The following is an 18,685-nucleotide window of genomic DNA, read 5'->3' as shown; positions in this document are numbered from 1 at the left end:
GGACTCTCCCTGCCCAGCTGAGGCCTCTCCAGCCGCGCTCAAGAGCCCCCGCAGCCCTGGGAGTGGAAAGCTGGGAGCTGCAATCACTGCGGGAGGGGAGGAAATAAAGATCACTGATCCCACATGGGAGTTGCCTCAGAAACAAGGAAAAGACACAGCGAGAGGAGGAAGCAGAACAATTGTCTCTGCCCTGCTCTGAGAGGAAAGGCAAAGCAGTTAGTCAGATGAATGCTTTCTGTTTTTCATTCTATCTGGACAGTGCTGGGGACTGATGCATCATGTAAACCCAAATCACCTCTCTGCAGCTCTCCTTTCTTTACAGTGCTTCAGCTAGCATTTTTGTTTGGTTTTCCATATCAACCTGTTGCAAAAAGCAGGATTTCAGTTTTTAAAACTGTTGTGCAGAAAGAAAAACAAACATTTCATTCCCTTTTTTTTTTCCTCTTCAAAGACTGCCACCCCCGTGCTGTGCACAATGTTGTTCCCAGCCTACTGGCCCCAGGAGGTGGCAGCTGCCACCCCAGGATGGGATGTGATCCCCACTCATCCTTCCCCTTGATGTTAATGGGCTTTACACTTTGCAAGCTGAATTCTTCTCCTTAGTCTCTGCCAGAAACCTTCCAGACGAGGAAATGATTAATCAACAACTCTCACCACCAACATCCAGAATATTTATCAACCTAGACTTGAACAGTTACGATACCAATAAATTTTGCCAATGCTGATCCCCATCAGTCCTTTCCCAAGTTTCAAGCAGTTACTATCAATCCCTGCCAACTCTACTTCATGCCCAGTGATTCAAAAACCATTCCTCACAGAAACTTGAGATAAAAATAAACAAAAAGATGCAATAAACAACTTCAGCTTTCCCCCTGAAACACCCCAACCACAATAAGAGACTCCAAATCCTTCTGCACCCCACAGCCCACTCAGGGTGAAATGGAAGCAGGGGAAGGATTTATTTACTTCTGCCACTGTCAGGCTTGACACCAAGAACAACCTTGGCACAGCCTGCTGGTCCTATCACCTGGAAAGAGCCCCACACACCACATTTCCTCCCAGGAACCACATTTGGTGTGGTGCACAAACAGGGCCTGGCAGTTTAATGTAAGAGAGCTCTACTGAAGCAGATACCTTCATGTTCATGGTGGGTTTCATTCTACAGCTGGATATAAAACCTGGATTCACCCTAAGGACAGCACTACGCAGAAAGCCACAGTGGTAAGAGACAGAAGGCAGCATCACCTGGCCTTATCTGGTTAATTTCAAATTAGTTTCAGGTAAGCATTTCTGTGCTTACATGCACATAAAGGAGAGGATGGTGCTGGTCAAAACATTCACAGCCCTGGGCACAGCAGAGGCAGAAGCTCAGGGCAGTGCAGGGTAGCTGCAGCCAGCAGCAGGTGCCCAGGACAGGGGGGACAGGGCAGCATCACAACCATGCCCTGGGTCACCTCACACATGGGTGTCACAGCACACACGGGCCGTGGGACGAGCTCCTGCCTCAGCTCTGCCCCTGCAAGGGGCCACCTGGGAAAAACATGCTTTCTCTCCTTTACACCCCCACGTAGAAAGTGAAAATAAACCCATTGTCAGAGAACAGGCTCATCTTTCCTACAGTTCCTTTGGCACACACAACTTTTTTTTCCTGTAAACACCCAAAGCCTTCATATGAGTTGGGGCCTTTTTTTAACTTTTTTGCTGCATGTTAGTTAAATCTATTTAGATTTAATGACATACTAAGAGGTATTTGTGAAAGCCCAAGCCCTCTGCAGCTACATTAACAGGCCTTGCTATCTCCATTATTAATAATCAACAGAAGGAAAGAAATTATGTTTGCCAAACATAAGATAATAGTCAGAAAGTAAAGGTTAAGAACAGCAGTGAAAAAAACCCTTTCAACCTCACAAAAAATTACAACTAGGAGAGTCACATCAAAGCAGCCTAAAAGTTTTCTGAGACTCTCTAAGAAATCAAATCTAGCACCACAAAAGATTTTGCAAACATTTCTCAGAAGTAGCTCGACAGATCCAGCAAAAACAGTATCTGAAAAGAGCTCCAAATCCCCTCCTTGGAAGCCAAATTCAGAGGCACAGATCCAAAAATCAGCCTCGGAGGCTTCTCTGCAAGAGCAAGAAGTGACACGCACACACATCCAACGTGCCAAGGGAGCACGATTAAAGGGTTGCTTCCCGATTTTTTTGTTTTCCCCGTTCCCCTGAGCAGAAGCGCTGACTGTAAGAGCGGGCAGTTCACGCTACAGCCCCAGAGTGTTTAGCGAGGCTCCGAGTTGTGCAGTGCCCCTGTGAGCAGCCAGCGCTGGCTCCTTTCTCTCCCCAGGGCTGGCTTAGCGCTCTTTGTCTCGCTCGTCATCTCCAGAACCAGCCATCCTCCGAGTAACAACATCACACCGCCAGTCCAAAGCGCAACAAGAGAGCCAAAGTGCTAAAAAACCGCAACAAACAAACAAACCAAAACAAAGGAAACTGGCGCTGATCTCTGAGGCGAAATCAATCCACGGCTCCGGAGGAGGAGAGAGCGGCACCGACACCTCCCGGGCGCTCCCCGAGCCCGCTCCCCCCGGCCCGGCCCCCCAAACCCCCGAGGGATGCTCGGTCCGAGCCCCCGCGACAGACCCCGCTCACCTGGGCCGGGCTGGGCTGGCAGGACGGGCTGGCGGCGGCCCCGCTGCCCCGGCTGTGTCGGGCGGGCCCGGTCGCTGTGCCGGGAGGGCAGGGCCGGGCCGGGCCAGCCCCGCTCCGCCCCGCTCCGCCCCGCACGGGGACACCTGGCCCGGCCAACAGCGCCGCAACTTGTCCGGGATGCTGCGGGCACGACAGTAACACACAGCAGCCGAGTGGAAACGGTGCGAAGGGAAGGATGGCACGGGCACAGGGCTGAGTGGAACCAGCGGAGTTCCAGATGGATAATCCTGCCTGGTGAACCCTCCCCAGTGGTGCGGTGGGGATGAGGAACGCGGCCGTGCTGTGCGCTGTGCCGAGGCAGCACACGGTGTGTGCTCTGTGCTGGCATCGTTTGGGTGTGCTTGGCATCTCCTGCATGAGCAGAGCTGTCACACAGAGCCTGCAGCAGGACAGCTGATGGCACAGCCCAGGGCAGCAGTGACAGCAGGCTCCCAGTTAATGGTCACGGACTTTACTGGGAGCACAAAATCCCCCAGAGACCTTGGGACAAACTGTGCTCTCTTCATCCAGCATCCAGCTTCAGCAATGCTTTCATTTGTGCATTATTTCCCTAGCTGATAATAACCCACAGTATTTTAAAAGATGGTTTTACAAAGAGAGCTTAGAAAGTGAATCCATTCTAGTTCTTTTCCACTTGTAGATACCAGACAAAGCATGCCCTCATATCATTACAAAGGTAAGACTATGGATACAGAAGTATACACTCTTGTTGCTGGCCGTAATCACACAAGAAACAGCACAAAACAATTTGTGATAAAACTACTACTACTGCACACAAACCTTAGCAGGGTTTTTTTTTTTTTTTTCATGAGGAAAAGCAAACAGAAGACCCATAACAGAGTGTGTTTGGCCTGAGACAGGGCATCTAGAAAAGGCCTCATAAAATGCAGCAACCAGCTTCCTATGTCAACCACACAGCTCTCTTCCAAAGTACTTTACTTCTCCATGCTATTCTGTTCCACACAAGATCTCACCTCTTTCTAAGGTACAGTTACAGGACTGATGACTACTTTTGCTTAAAATATTAATTAAAGCTACAATTAAATATTTATTCCGGGCAATCTTTTCTCCTTTGTTTTGTGTGCCAAAACTGCTTTCTCCAAGGTGGAGGAGGATGAATGCACTGCATGAGCAAGCACTGTTCAGAGCAGTCCCCCAGCCACACAATCTGGGACTGCAGCTGTGCTTTCCTCGAAGGTTCAGCACTCCTGAGTCATCCCCCTTGCTTCCCTCTCTCCCTCTGCTTCCCAGGCAGAGACACAGAGCCCATGGGAGTTCTATGGCAATGGATGCCCACAGCCTCAGGCTGGTTTGAGGGACCCTCCTGTGGGTGTGAGTGCAGTGTACCCCCAGCTAGGAAATGGGAATTTGCCTACCTCTTTTTTTCTCCAACAACTGCTGGAGACAGGAGGTTCCAGCTTCCCCAAACTCCAACTTGTCTCCCTGCCCTTCTCCTTTCTCCCAGCACAATTACTGACCATCAGTTAATCATTTCCAGCCCTCGTTCCTACCTTGCTCCTCCTGTCCCTGGTGTGGGGGGCCGGCAGCAGGGCAGCTCCTTCCCAGGATGCAGGCAGGGCTGGGAATGTTCCCCAGAGCCAGTGCTGCTGGGCTGGGCCAGCAAGGAGCACCTCACAGCTGGGAGGAGGGCAGGAGGAGGGCCAGAGCTGCAGGACTCACCTGCCTCTCTCCTCCCTGCTCACTCAGACACAGCTCTGGGCTGTTGCAGGGACTGAGCACTTCCCTCAACAGTCCTGACAGGGAAAAAAAAAAAACCAGAAGGATTTCTTGATAGCATAGCATCATTATACCCCTTTTCATTCATTTAAAGTATTCAAAGTGCAATTACTTACACAATTTGAGTCAAGGAAATGAGTGTGTAGGGGGAAGATGTATCAGGTAATGTGATTCATTAGTAATGGTGGGTGATACATGTCCCTGTGCTGCTGCAAGGATGAGGAGGCTTCAATAACTCTTAAATAATTAGATGGGTACTGCTTGTCAACACAGGGCAAATATTGCCCACCTCTATTGAAAAGGCATGAATTGGTCTAGGATTGCTCCACACATCACAAAGGCAATCCTGATTTCCAGTTGGGCTTCAGAACTATGTAATCTAAGAGCTATGGTTGGCACAAGCACAGGGAGTGTAGGCTGGACATGAATGAACTGTGCCTGGAAATTAGGAACAGGTTCTTAAAGATTAGAGCAATAAGACTGTAATAGAGAATAATAGGAGGAAAAGTACCCTTAACTCCTTGAATATGTGGCATATTAAGTATGCTCCAGTCCAGATTGCTCTATTGCACTTCATGCTCTCATGTCCAGTCCCCGTGCTGGCTGGAACCCACATTGTGCCAGCCCCAAGAGTGGGATCTGCCTTTCACTTAAGGCTGTTTACTACATAATGGGATACACTCATTCTGTTTTACCAGATCCATTTTTTCCTATCAGGCATCTGACAAGTTATTGTGCGCTCTCACTATCTTAATCATCTGTAATTCTGAATCATGCTTCAGATGAGCTCTGATCAGTTTGCAAAGCGTAGGAACTGAGGATGTCTCTGCTGTTCTCAGATAAATCATAGCAGCAGGACCCAGGGAAAAATACTCACAAAGACACAAATCATTCTCTGTGGTTAGGGTTAAAATTCAATTCACGTTAACAAAAGGTAGAAATAACCTTGCAAATAGTTTACAGAGATTTGAAATAATAAAAACAAAGACCCAGATTGCCATATAGTCATCAATAACAGAATGTACTGAGAGTAGCACTAACACAACCTTCTCAAAAAGAATTTAACAAACATCTTTCCACCTTTCCCTCAGGGGAGGATTTAGCCCCCACACTTAGTTATCAAATCCAGAGCACTCCTAATAGTAGGGTGAGGAATTAGTTCCTGAGCCCCAGAGCCAAGCCTGGGACACAATGTCATGGACAAGGAGTAGGTCAGCTCCAGGTTGTAATCACCTCCCATTTTGTCATCCTGGAAGGTGTAGCAAAACCCTACCAAACAGGTATTACTCAACTCCTAATCTGGCCAGCTGGCTATTTCATTTGCCTAGTGAAACACTGACAGCTGGCACAAACTTGCCTTGAGCAGGGATATCTTCTTATGTTCCTTTTTCTTTTTCTTACACTAAAACAGTTCCAGGTTCTTTATCAGGAAACAAGGGGCTCCACCCCAGTGCAGAAGTCATCAGTGAGCAGTTTGGCAGGTGGCACAACCCACCCAGTCGCTGCAGATTATTTTTTCTCTTCGCTATCTTTTTTTCAGGTTCCCCTCCATCTAAAGAAGAATTATGTTTATCATGAGCAGAGGAATCTTTTGATGCTTCACATCAGTCAGAAGCTACAGAGCTACCAAAGATTTTAAGGTCAGTCAGGCTGTCTCTCTGTTGGTCCTGGTACAGTCACCTAACATTCAGCTCTCAAATCTGATTTTTCAGATCGTTTGTCTTCACAGTCAAAAGGATAAGTTTTTTACTTCAGGAAAAATAACACCTATGGATTGTGCTGAAGTGGAAGCACAGAAAATCTGAGCTTTTCAGCAAGGTGAGCTCCAGGGAAATTGGGATGTTTTAAGACCACATCTTGTCTTTTTGGTGGCTTTACTTCTCATGCAAAAGGCTTCCTTAAAATAACCCAAACCCATTCCAGTAGAAAAACATGGCCTTAAAGAAGAACTCTTTCTGTAATTTGCTTTTTATTTTGTTAATATTGACTGCCTGACATAAATAAAATACTGTCCCCTGCTCCCTGCTCTTCAGCTGCCATCTTCCACCCTTACTCTCAGTGGTTATCCCCAGCTGCCTCACAGTGCAGACTGACATCCCTCAGCCTCTGCCCTTCCTGAAATATTCTCCTGTGCTTCCATCCCCGGCCAGCTCAGCACTGCACCCACCCTCAGAGCTGTTTGCCATGAACTCAGCACCACGTGCCAAGCCCTTCCTTTCCATTCTTCACTGACACCCCAGGGTTTGCATGGGGCAGGCTGAGGGTCAGGCAGGAGCTGACAGGCAAAGGCGCTGACATTGGAGAGAGGTGCAGCAGCACAGCTGCAGTTTCCTTTCCAGTGCAGAGTGTCACCAAGGGTTAATCCACAAGTGCAGTGCAAGGCACAAAGCAACCACAAGCACTGAGGAGGGGTGAACCTCCTGAGTGTGCTCCCTGTGCACAGCACTGAATCAGGCAGCTGCTTTTTGGAGTGCAAAATGTAAAAGCAGCTCCTCAACAAACACATTGCTCTGGCCTTCATACGAGTTTCCAAATGTGAACTGAAGCAAAGATCAAACTGACTCATATTTAACTAGTTCTGACAGTTGTCATGATCCAAAGATGGCAGCAAGTCAGACTGCTGAGCCACTCTGACAAAATTGCACATATATATCATGTTGTGTTATCTGCAGTCATTTAAATACGTTTGTTTCGCCACACACTGGATGATAATATTCATAATTCACAATGATGAAGAACAATGATAATGATCACATAATTTGTAAGGAGGAAGGGAAGGGAAGGGAAGGGAAGGGAAGGGAAGGGAAGGGAAGGGAAGGGAAGGGAAGGGAAGGGAAAGGGAAGGGAAGGGAAGGGAAGGGAAGGGAAGGGAAGGGAAGGGAAGGGAAGGGAAGGGAAGGGAAGGGAAGGGAAGGGAAGGGAAGGGAAGAGAAGAGAAGAGAAGAGAAGAGAAGAGAAGAGAAGAGAAGAGAAGAGAAGAGAAGAGAAGAGAAGAGAAGAGAAGAGAAGAGAAGAGAAGAGAAGAGAAGAGAAGAGAAGAGAAGAGAAGAGAAGAGAAGAGAAGAGAAGAGAAGAGAAGAGAAGAGTGGCAGCTATGCTCTGTCCAAATGAACACACAGGAAAATCTTTGTGGTGAAAAACAGCCTGCAAACAATCCTCTCCCACACTGTGGGTTGGGTTGTTGTGATCTGCCTTGAGAGACGGCAATTGCCTGTGGAGAGTTACCTGGGGCAATTTCCACATTTCTTTTTCCCTCACTACCTGTCCATCCTCAGATTATGCACTGTTCTAGTCCTTTCCCAGTCTGTCTATTCTGTTTAGATCCCAAATTGCACACAGAGGTCACATCTGCACTTAAACCCTATATCCTGCAAAGAGCTCTGTTCATTATCAATAGACCTTCTGTCATAGCTGTGATTAAACTGATAGAAATATCTTTTCCTCCCTTTTGGTGAAAGACTGACTCTTATTAGCAATAAGAATTAACTGGACAAATAGATTCTTCCAAAACACTTGAAAATGCAATGCACTACACAGCAAGAAAAAAAACTATCAAGAACTGGAATATTTTTTTCCTGAGAAAAGGCTTAGCTAAAAATCCCCATGGTGCTAGAACTATCAAGTGAATGAAAACAGAGATGGAAAATAATACGATGGCGAGAGAGCAGTACCAGGCTCCAATGTCCCAGCATCCACAAGATTCTGGGCTCTCTTGTTTCCAGAAGTTTGGAGCAGAAACCACAGTCACAGTCCATGTAACAAGATGCTATTTCCTGTGTTAGTGATCAGTGTGATATATGGGTTAGAATATTTGTGTTTGTTTAATTTTGGGCAATGATCCCATCAGCATTTTCACTCCCACACCAGGGAGGGAGAGATGCATTTTCCCAGCTACATTTTTTAATGTATGGTTACTTGTTTCAATCTACAAGACACAATTAAAGGCACAGTCTCTGTCTTCTTTTTCCTTTAAAAAACTCAGAATATTAAATCTCACATACAAATCACCTCAAGCCTTCTGAAAACTGACAACAGCAAGTTAGATTTGGCAAAACAAGGGTGTTTTCACAGGCTGGCAAGCCTGCCCTCTTGAAAGCCTACCAGGTTTAAATATTTAATGATGAGTCTTAGCATTCATTGTCCTAATCAATTCTTTTTTTAGATACAAGTCTGTAGAGTCTCAGAAAGTGCAATCAGGCTGAGCTGGAGACCTGTAGAGGCTTCTCACACCAAGCAGCCAATGGCTACACTTGCCAGGAAAAGAGATGGGGAGGCAGAGCTCTGCCCTGCTCCATTAGAGGCACACTGAAGCCACAAAAGGGCAGATTGCCTTGAGATAAATTGGCTTTGACAAAGCCTTTTCAGAATATCCTTCATGTTCGTGGCATTTTTTTTTACTTAGAGTTAAATGAAATGGAAATTTTTACAATGTTGAAATAAGGCAGATTCTTTCTTGGAAGGTGGTGGACAGATGTAAGGCCCCCAGGTGCAGAGGAACTGTGCAGAGAGTGCACATGAGCACTGACACGGGCTGGGTTCAGCCAGGCACTGGGGCACACCATTTGTTCTAGAATCCCATGGAGCACACGTGGGGCTCATGGAATATAAGAAATAAAACTGACAAATAGTCAGAAAAGAATGTCTGAAGTCATCTCTTGAAAAGAACTGAGAAACTTTCAGCCATTTGCTCCTCCTCCTCTGATTGGGGTTCCCAACCCTCCTTCCCTTCAGGAGCCAAATATTTACCCAATTCTTTTCTGCAGAACAATAGCCAGAGGGGGATTGGTGCTTTCCCCATTTTTAGTGTCCTGACCCATCCCAATGAATGTGGGAACCTCCAGCAAGGGCAGCTCCTAGGGAAGAGAAGACTGCTGGAGTCTCTCAGCTGGTCTCTGTTGGCCCAAATGTATAAATCATCTCAGGGGGGCTTGGGTTCTGGACTCTTTTCATCCAGAAGATTCCTCTCATCAGTAGATGATCCTGTAATCCCTTCACCAATGGATTAATAAACCTTGGACTGTTCTTAGCAAAAAGAGCTGCACTGACTGAGAGCTTCAGGACTGAAGACCACACAGATCCCCAAGAGATTCACGTTCCAGAAGTAGACTCAGATCAATTCAGACAGAAGAACAGACTAAACCCCACTCCCTCCACAACTCCAGTGAAGTGCTAAGCTTTATGACATCTTACATTGCAGAGAATAGTTCCTAGGAAATTATTTTGCTCTACCTGAAGCAAACAAAGCAAACTGAACAGTGCTCCCTGCCCTGGTGTTTCTCTTACAGCCCCATGGACAGAAGCTGAGCTGTGAGAGTTCATTAGCACAGCCTTCCTTTGGGCCCAGGGTTACATCCTGCATTTGATGCTTAGATTATGATGCACCATGAATACTCATATCTAAATAACAGAAATCAAAATTGGTTTGAAAGAGATTTAGTGAGAATTCTGGTTGGCAGGAGAAGGGGAATGATGTATGCAAGGATAAAAACCTCTCCTTACAGAGCAGCAGGATTGATCTGGTTTGTTAAAGCCACCCAATAAACAGTGGGGCTGTTGTTTTTTTAACTGCAGCTTGTCCTTAAGAAAGAAGCTTGTTTATGCTTTCCACAATGTTCACAGGTTCTTTTTATGGCACTTCATATTTCTCTACTGCACAACTTGAATAGAGATTAGGAGAAAATGTGGCTGTGCTTTATTTCAAAGGGCTGCACAATGACAATTGCACAGTCCTTTGGGTGAGGTCCAGGACAGCCACAACTGATGGCATCTTACAAACTGATGGACAGGATGAGCTGATAAAGGTAAATATGTTTAAATATGATTGTAACATTCTCAGAGAGTACTTTTCTAGATCAGATGAGTGGTAACAAAATAATCATTAGTGTATTGGGTTGGAAATGCAAGGGATTATTTTCAGTCATTCTCTTGCAGAGCTGCACTTCTCCATTTAAACTGCTGCTGCATTCCACCTCAGAGGAAACCCTCCAAACATATAAAGAGGGTCCCAATACAACCAACCATTTAATCCTGTAAATCAATATATAGTTGAATGCACAGAAACTGCACAGAGTGGGTAGAGATGTATCACTCTGTATTTTATATTGACAGAAACATTCACGTGTGGTACAGGCAAACATAAACAACCCTTGATGCAAGGAGTTCAATGTACTTTCTGCAAGTCTCTGTGCAAGAAAAGACCAAATGCTGACAAAGAAAGTGACAATTAAGAAAATGAATAGAAATTGTTCATCTATTTTTGAATCTTCCTCAGGAGCTCAAACATCAGAAAAAGCTGCTCAAAAATGCGTGTGTGTGTGGAGGGAGTCAAGGACAGGTCAAATCCTCTGTACAAATTCGATGGAGCAAGGGAGTAAATGTATTAAGTCAACAAGTAAATAAGATTTAAAATCTCCAGGCAGCGCTGTGTCCATTATTGAGGATTGAGGCTCCCTGCAGCCATTGTGGGGAAGGATCTGGAACAAGGGTGCTGCAGCTCCTGCAGGGAGCCCCTCAGTGCTCACTCCATCCCTCTGTGTCCCTGTGACTTTGTGCAGCCTCCAGAACCTTCTGCAGCACAGAGGGTGGTGAGTTATCCCCAGCCCTGGCCATGGCTCTGGAGATGTCACACACACACATTTCCCACACTGACCCTGCTCCCATCACCAGAGGAAATGCTTCCCAGCCCTTTTGTTTCAGATAAAACAAACAGGAAATACTCAGATACCTTGCTCCCAGTCTTTTGCCATCTCCTTCACTGCTTCCTGCCTCTCTCTGTTTTGGGAGAGAAGTGTTTAAGAAAATTCCTTCTTCCACAGTTCAGGTTTCTCTTGTGGACAGATTGAGCCTTCAGTGTCTCCTGGGGTTCTCCCTCCTCCTGCCCTCAGGGTGGGGAAAGGGCAGGAGCAAAAGGAGGATGAAACCAGGAGGGCTCACAACATCTGCTTTTAGTTTTAGCCTTCCCTTCCTTTCGGCTGAGGGCTGTTCTCACAGCACGGAGAAATTGTTCACAAAAATTCCCTCTGTAGTGACTGGCTGGGATCCTTTGGCAGTGGGAACTGGCCATGCAGGGACAGGCATCACTGTATTTTCTTTTTAACTCTTAAAACTGACAGTTCCAGGTGTTTGATTTCATCAGCTATTTTAGCAGAGTCAACCACTGGCTCTATATTCTTGAAAAAAACAAAACAAAAACAACCAAAGAACTTAACGCAGCCCAACAATTGTTATTTTCAGAAAATTCTGTAGCATTAATGCAACACTAAAAAAATTAATTCCTCTTTGTATGGTAAATACAAAAATAGAAGGATTTTATGTTTGCATCACACTAGGGTGTGAAGCAGGGGAAGATTGGAAACATAAGAGAATTGTTTGCACAAAGATGACAGCTTAAAGTGGTTGTCCTTTCTGCTTGTGATGAGCTTCAGTTGTGCAGAAATGTCCCATCTTTGTTGGTTTTTTAGGGAATATTGAAAATTATTTTATTTTGCCAACACCATAGCAGTTGACAAGGAGAAAGCCAAAATAAGAGTGGTCTGATCAGGGATTTTTATATCTACTCTCTTTCCATCAGCCATATTTCCTCAAGATGCAACAAGCCATTGGAAAACACCAAAATTCCTAGAGACCTTGTTTGAATTAAATTATATCTTTAAGAAGAAATCAATATAACACTTCCTACTACTTCATCAGGTCAGTTTGCACCTCATCCTTCTCTCCAGATTTGCAGCTGCAGAGCTCTGTGTGTGACCTCTAATTATCTTTTGACCCCAGGAAAGATTTCACAGTCAGCCTGTAGAAAGTCACTGTTGTACAGTGTTTTTTAGGAACAATAACCCCAATACATGCCCAGTTTTATATGGGTTAGTGACAGCTTTGGGATGTGTCTCACACCCTTTAACCTTTGGGAAAACAGAGCACACATGAGGCAGAAGCTCTTACCAGCTCTGATTTTTTCAGTATGATATTAAATCAATATTTGGTTCAATTAAATATTCAGATGATGCCATGACTACCTCCAGTTTCTGCTGAAGTAAGGAGCAGTAAATAGGAACAAACAGGAATCAACATCCCAGATCATACACACTAAAGAAGAGGGCTCCTGTTCTTTAGGGTTTCTGCAGGTATAAGCTATATCCAGTATTGCAGCACTGCTCTTTGTTTCTGTTTACAATTTTCTCCTGTAGCCTTGTGCTTTTCCATTCATCCTCCACCTGCACTCTCAAATTCTGGACCAATGCACAAGAATTTGCTGCATAAAGGTTGATTTTATTAATCATAAATTTTTGTACGTGGTGCAATACTTAACCTAGACACATAAATGTTTCAGTGGACGTGAGAGGAATAAAATCTCCTGGCTGACTTGGAAAGTGGTCACTAAATTAATTCTGTGAGCAATGAGGTGATTCCCCATTCCGAGGTTAAATCTGCTGCAATTCCACCAATGCTATCTCTCTACTGTAATGGCAACCTCAGCAATAGGTTTAGACTGTTGTTGTTGTTGTTATTATTATTATTATTATTATTATATTATGAATGTCTTAAACGCTGCATCATGGCAGAGATGCTTTATGCCAAATACAATGATCCATTTAGTGTAACCTCTATTTTCCAGTTCAGTCCATGTTTTGTTTCGAGCTGATTCAGAGTGAAATTGCTTTCAATTTTTCACTTCAGCCAGGCAATGGAAGAAGCAGCCCTGCAGCCTCACCACTGTGCTGCCACCAGGTACCCAATTGTTCAGGGATGACTTGCTTTTCTTTTGAAAAAATTGGTCAGCCCCAGATCTCCCTTTAGTCCGAGACATTCACAATCTATGCATGTGAAAAGAAAATAAACAAACAAACAGAACCAAAACCCAAACAAACATCAAAAACAATAAAAACCAAAATAAAACAAAGCAAACAAACAAACAAAGAAAAAACAAAGTAAAACCAAACCAAATCAGATATTCATATCTTCAAGTTCCTCATGATGTATTCAGGTGCTTTCCTAACAAAGGAAAATGTGCTGATAAAACAGACTTGAAAATAAAGAGAGGTAATCTTGTTGAAGTTCAAATACCACAGCAACATCTGACACTCCCTGCTCATGGGTTGCAGCATTTACTCTGAATTGTCCATAATTTGGTGAAGGTAAGCATCTGCATGCCAGCTTTTTGAGCATCAGGAGAGCCCAGGAGCAGGATCTGAGCAGCAGCCTGCTGAACACACAGGACTCCCATCCCATCCCATCCCATCCCATCCCATCCCATCCCATCCCATCCCATCCCATCCCATCCCATCCCATCCCATCCCATCCCATCCCATCCCATCCCATAGCCTGCTGCAGTTTTTCCATCTTCTCAAGCTACACACATTTCTCAGCTCTTTAAACCCTCTGCTGTCTCTCAGGCATAAAATCTGGGGGCAGCCTTGTTTGGCACAGAGGGGAAAAGTGTCAGAGGAAAAAGCACAGAAGCAATGGCCTTTGGACAAAGCAGCTTCACAGTTTTGATGTTTCCTCTCTCTCCTTTTCCCTGATTATCTCCATGGCTGCTCTCTGCACAGAACCCAAAAAATGCTCTTGCATTGGAGCAATCCTGGTATTATTTTGGGCTTCTCATCTCACCATGTGTGTCCAGTCCACACCAGTGTTTTACAGCCTGTGGTCTGCAGGGATAATATGGACTATGTCTTAATGGGGGGTGTTGGAATAGGGACTATTTGAGATACTATGCACTATTTCCTATGGTAACACAGAAAACTACACTATTATCAATTATTCCAAATCCACTGTCCCAGGGCCAAAAACTCAGCTATTTCCCAGTCACAGAAACCAGGAAGCTGCCAAGTCAGGATGTCTCCATTTCTGCCAATGCTGACACAATTGTCAGGTCTTTAGGAGTCAGCATCACCCTAACAGGCAAATATTTACCCTGCAACTGTTGTTCCAAAAATTTAAAGCTCAAAGGCAGGCAGTGGATTTTATTTTAAACAATGTGCCCGTCTTGTGGCTCCATTCCTGACTGAGAAATTGCTTGTATTGTTTTCCCTCAAGGGCCTCACTTACAGTAAACACAATTAGAGCTAAAGATATTATCTATTATAAATCATCATTAGAAACTGCCTGTTGCTTTTAGCTTTGCTTTGGGTGTAGTCTGCTCTAGACACAAGCCATCCCTCAGTGATTAGGATGCTGCAGCTCCACATCTTAAAATCCTTCTTAACTTTAAGGGCTGGGCAGCCTTAAACGCTGCAGACTCTAAGTCCCAGGATGATGATTTTACTCAAAAAATGCTGCAAAAGGTTTTTAAAGCTGGTTATAAATTCAAGCTGGAAAGGCTCTGCTACTGCTGGCTGGAGCAGCAAGCTGGCTAAGGAAGGGGAACAGGGTACAGAGTTCCCAGGAATGTGGAAAACCATCTTGGCACTGTCCTTGTGCATCAGCTTTGGTTTTATGTGAGTGACTGATGAGTGACTGTCAGGAGTGTGAGAGGCTTAAATCAATATTTCCTGCCTTTGTCCTGGAAGTGCCTTCATTCCCAGAGGATGCCACTGGGCAGGGTACTGATAACCAACCCTTCTAGATCTGCTGGGAGGGACAGAATTTTTCACACTTTTTGGTTTCAGTAATTTCTCTGCAGAAAGCACATCAGAGCCAGACACGGGCCAGGGACGCTCCAGCCAGCAGATCCTGGTACAGCCCCTCCCCAGGAGACCCTGAGAGCCCAAACCTGAGCCCCCTGGCTCTGTGCTGCCCAGGGAACAGCCAGGAGTGTTTCAGAGCACAGCAGGAAGCTGACAGCTCAGGCAGAATGTGACTGCTCAGCCCCTACAAAAGCACTGATGAGGCGACTCTGGGTCTTTCTCTGTCATTTGGGTTTTGTCAACAATGCTGATTAAAGCTGTTACAACAATCCAGAGACTTGCAAAGGCAGATGGGAAAGTGTCGCAGCTGACAGACAAAAAAGGAAAAAGAAATGGTATTTCTGAGCTTCTTAATGCACTGGTCTGTCCGATTGCTCCAGGAAACTCTGGGCCCTTTTACAATGAACCACTGATAGCAGCACTCAACCAACAGCACAGCAAGAGAAACACTCCGTTTCCTCTGCAGAAAAATTTCTGTATTTCACACCATTAATCAATTAATCAGTGATTTGACCATTTTCTGAGAAATAAAATGAAATGAATGCCGGGAGAAAAGGGGTCAAGGAAAAAGACTAGGTTCAGCCATGAAAGGTTTTATCTTTTAATTTCTTGCATAATGTCATTGCTGCTAATTGATAGCGGCACCATGAAACAGATGAGTTATAATAAATTTCTCTGACCAGTAATTTTGCAAGAGTTAATGAGAGACAGAGCAGTGCAAAGCATATCCAGAGGTACATAATCTAACTCACTCTTGTTTAATTATTATTTTTTGAGAAGAAACACTTCCCCTCCAAGCAGGGCTGCTCAAGAAAAGCACACTGTGCTCAAATTAATCTGCTCTCTGACCTGTCACTTGCATGAGTTCCTCATGCTCTGAAAGTGAAATAATTTGGTTAGGAGCACCAGTGTGTCTCTTGATCCTTCAGTACATAATCACTGGGCATCTTGCCTGGCAAAATATCTGAGAAGCAAATACAGCAGCTCATGTGCAGCACTGAAATCCTCCTGAAACCAGTGTCCAGTGAAATCCAGCTGGGCCAGGTCAGAGTTTTGTGCTGAAGGAGTTCTCCGTTTCTTCTCTTTCAGCCTAACATACTCAAAACCACTTAAAATCTAAAAGTGGCATTACAGAGCTTCAGACACTTCAAAACTAAGCTGAACTCACAACTGAAGCACTCAGCTGGTGCTCAAGGTACCCTGTGCTGGCACAAAGTCATCATCTCTCTCCCACAGTGCCTCCTGACAGCACTCACACAAATTAGCTTTGGATGGGCTCTGCTGCAGTTATCTCCACCTTCCTGGGTCAGGATTTTAAGGACCTTGCACAAGAACAACCCAAGGAGTTTAGAGCACAGTAACTCTTTCTTTGACATATTCTTTTGCCTTATTCTTTTTTCTTTCTGTGCACACAGCTCACACACACAGCCAGGAGACTCCCCAGTTCCTGCACTTTTTGGATTACCCAGCCTGGTCTGTGCCTGACTTCTGGTCCTTGGGGGTGTTAATTATTTTGCTGTCCCCAAATACAGGGATGTTCCATGGCTCACCCAGCAGCTGGAACAGCTCCCATCCAAGTGCAGGACACAGCAGCCCAGCCAGCTGGTACCACAAGAGTAAACAGGGGCAGAGTTTGTCTATTCAGGCCAGAAAACAAAGCTGGATCAGTGTGGTTTTCACTTGCCCACAGTGATCACAGCTACCAACACCTGCTGGGTACCTGGCTGCTTTTTCACAGGGCTTGCAGAATAAGGACTGCATTAAAAAAATGGAATTTCAGCAGTTTTTTGAGACTGAAACCTGAAATATCAGAAAATGGCTTTAAACTGAGCAAAAGCAACTTGTAAATGAGAAGAGACATAGCCGAGCATAAAGATGGGTTTCACAGCCTGACAGGAGAGCATTAGGCAAATTCTACAGTACAGTAAGTACCTTAACAACCATCCTGCTTACAGCTGATTTCAGGATAATTCCCTCCCTGATCTCCTGGACTACTTGTGCACACCTTTAACTCTCTACAAGTCCCTCTTGACATAGTTTCAAGACAGATAAATACAGAATGATAAACATTTGGACATTGCTGGACAAGTTTCAGAGAATTGTTCCAGCCACAAGACTAACTTCCTGCTCTATCTTTGTTTCCATCAGGAAAAGCACTGCACATAAAGTACAGGGGATCATTTTAATTAATAAGGTCTTGCTACCTCAGCTGCTGCTCAAGACCCAACAACAGGGTCATTCAGATAGGAGAGGACACCTGGAGCAAGTCCAAAAATAACTTTAAAGGCACCTAAACTGTGAGGAAGGGATTATGGAGTACTGCAGGTTCTGGCCCCAACTTCAGCTACAGAAGAAAATCCCATTATCCTGTCCCCACACAGATCTTTGAGTGGCCTACTTTGAACTCAGTGATGGAAAGGATTCATTGCTTTTAAGCTGTAATCCTCATGTAAGAGATGAGATACTGGGCAACAGACCTGTGAATGACCATTGATAGGCAATACCATTTCTTGTTTTATTTCTGATGGAATAGATGATAAAAGATCTAAGTAGATGGCTCTGAGTTCTTCATTACTTCTGTTTGGTTTTGTAATTCAGTAATTTTGTTAACTATCCTGTAAAACTACTTGGAAGCAGATATTTTGGGGTATCAAATAGGAATATATTCTCACCTGAGGCTTCTGGAAGCAAGAATCAGACAGGGCAGAGCTGTCCTGGCTCTGTCAGTGCTGCAGTCCCGAGCTTGGAGCTCTGCAGGCTGCAGAGGGCAGCAGCCTCTCAGCAACCCCAGCAGGGTGAGCTGCACCCGGGACAAACCGGGACAAACCGGGACAAACAGGAGCTGCCCTGTGTGCTCCTGGGCTGGGATCCACTCCTGCACACCAACTGCTGGGCTGGCTGCACAATTCCAGCCACAGCTTTCCATCTTAACACAATTTGCTAATGGAACACTCTTGTGCATTTTAGTTTTTGATTTTATGAAATCACTTGCTGCATATCACAGTCACAATCTCAACAACTCAAGTTGCACATAGGCAAATTTGCATGTCACTTGTGTAAATTACTCTTTGACCAGCACCATCTTCATCAAGACACAGAAGGCACGCAGGAAAGCTGCTTTGTCCTTTGTGCAAGTCAGAGCACAGGGAATGCTGCTCTCCCTAAGTGGAACCTCTTTTCTGGCAGATTCTTTGTTAAGTGCTCTAGAAGTTCAATCAAGGGAAAGAGGTAAGAAAAGACACGATTGTGAACTATAAAAGAGGAACATATGTTCTCTTATAAAATGTCATTCTTTACCTACCAGGCAGGTGAAGCAATCTTCCAAGAAAATCTCAGCGTAGAAATTCCAAGAACACTTTGCATTTCCAGGGATTGACTGGCTGGGATTTGTATGGCAGTAACTCAGCCATTAACCTGCCACAACTGCCAGCAGCTGTGCTGAGCTCTCTCCATCCTTTCTGTCACAGGAACCATGCTCTAACCAGCTGCTCCTTTCAAATGAGGAAATTGAAGGAAGGTCCAGGTGTTCAAGATTTAAATTTAATTTTCTTGGAAAGAAAAAAAAAAGCATAATTTTCAGATAATTCTGTTTGCTTCCAGAAGCTGACACAGAATATT

The 18,685-nt window shown here is 44.9% G+C and overlaps 1 protein-coding gene across 2 annotated transcripts in view; it reads right to left on the bottom strand.

Moving 5' to 3' along the window:
* Nucleotides 1-2,725, bottom strand: part of CARHSP1 (calcium regulated heat stable protein 1) — a 37,330-nt gene extending 34,605 nt beyond the window's left edge. Inside the window, exon 1 of one of the 2 annotated variants that reach the window (XM_063171097.1) lies at nucleotides 2,646-2,725. The gene's annotated coding sequence lies outside the window, so the exon portion shown is untranslated. The remainder of the gene's footprint in view (nucleotides 1-2,645) is intronic. The other variant, XM_063171099.1, reaches the window with a different exon arrangement.
* Between the last annotated feature and the right edge of the window lie 15,960 nt (nucleotides 2,726-18,685).

This window comes from Melospiza melodia, chromosome 18 (assembly GCF_035770615.1).
Source record: "Melospiza melodia melodia isolate bMelMel2 chromosome 18, bMelMel2.pri, whole genome shotgun sequence".
Classification (NCBI taxonomy): Eukaryota; Metazoa; Chordata; class Aves; order Passeriformes; family Passerellidae; genus Melospiza; species Melospiza melodia.
This window is presented reverse-complemented; position numbering and strand designations above follow the sequence as displayed.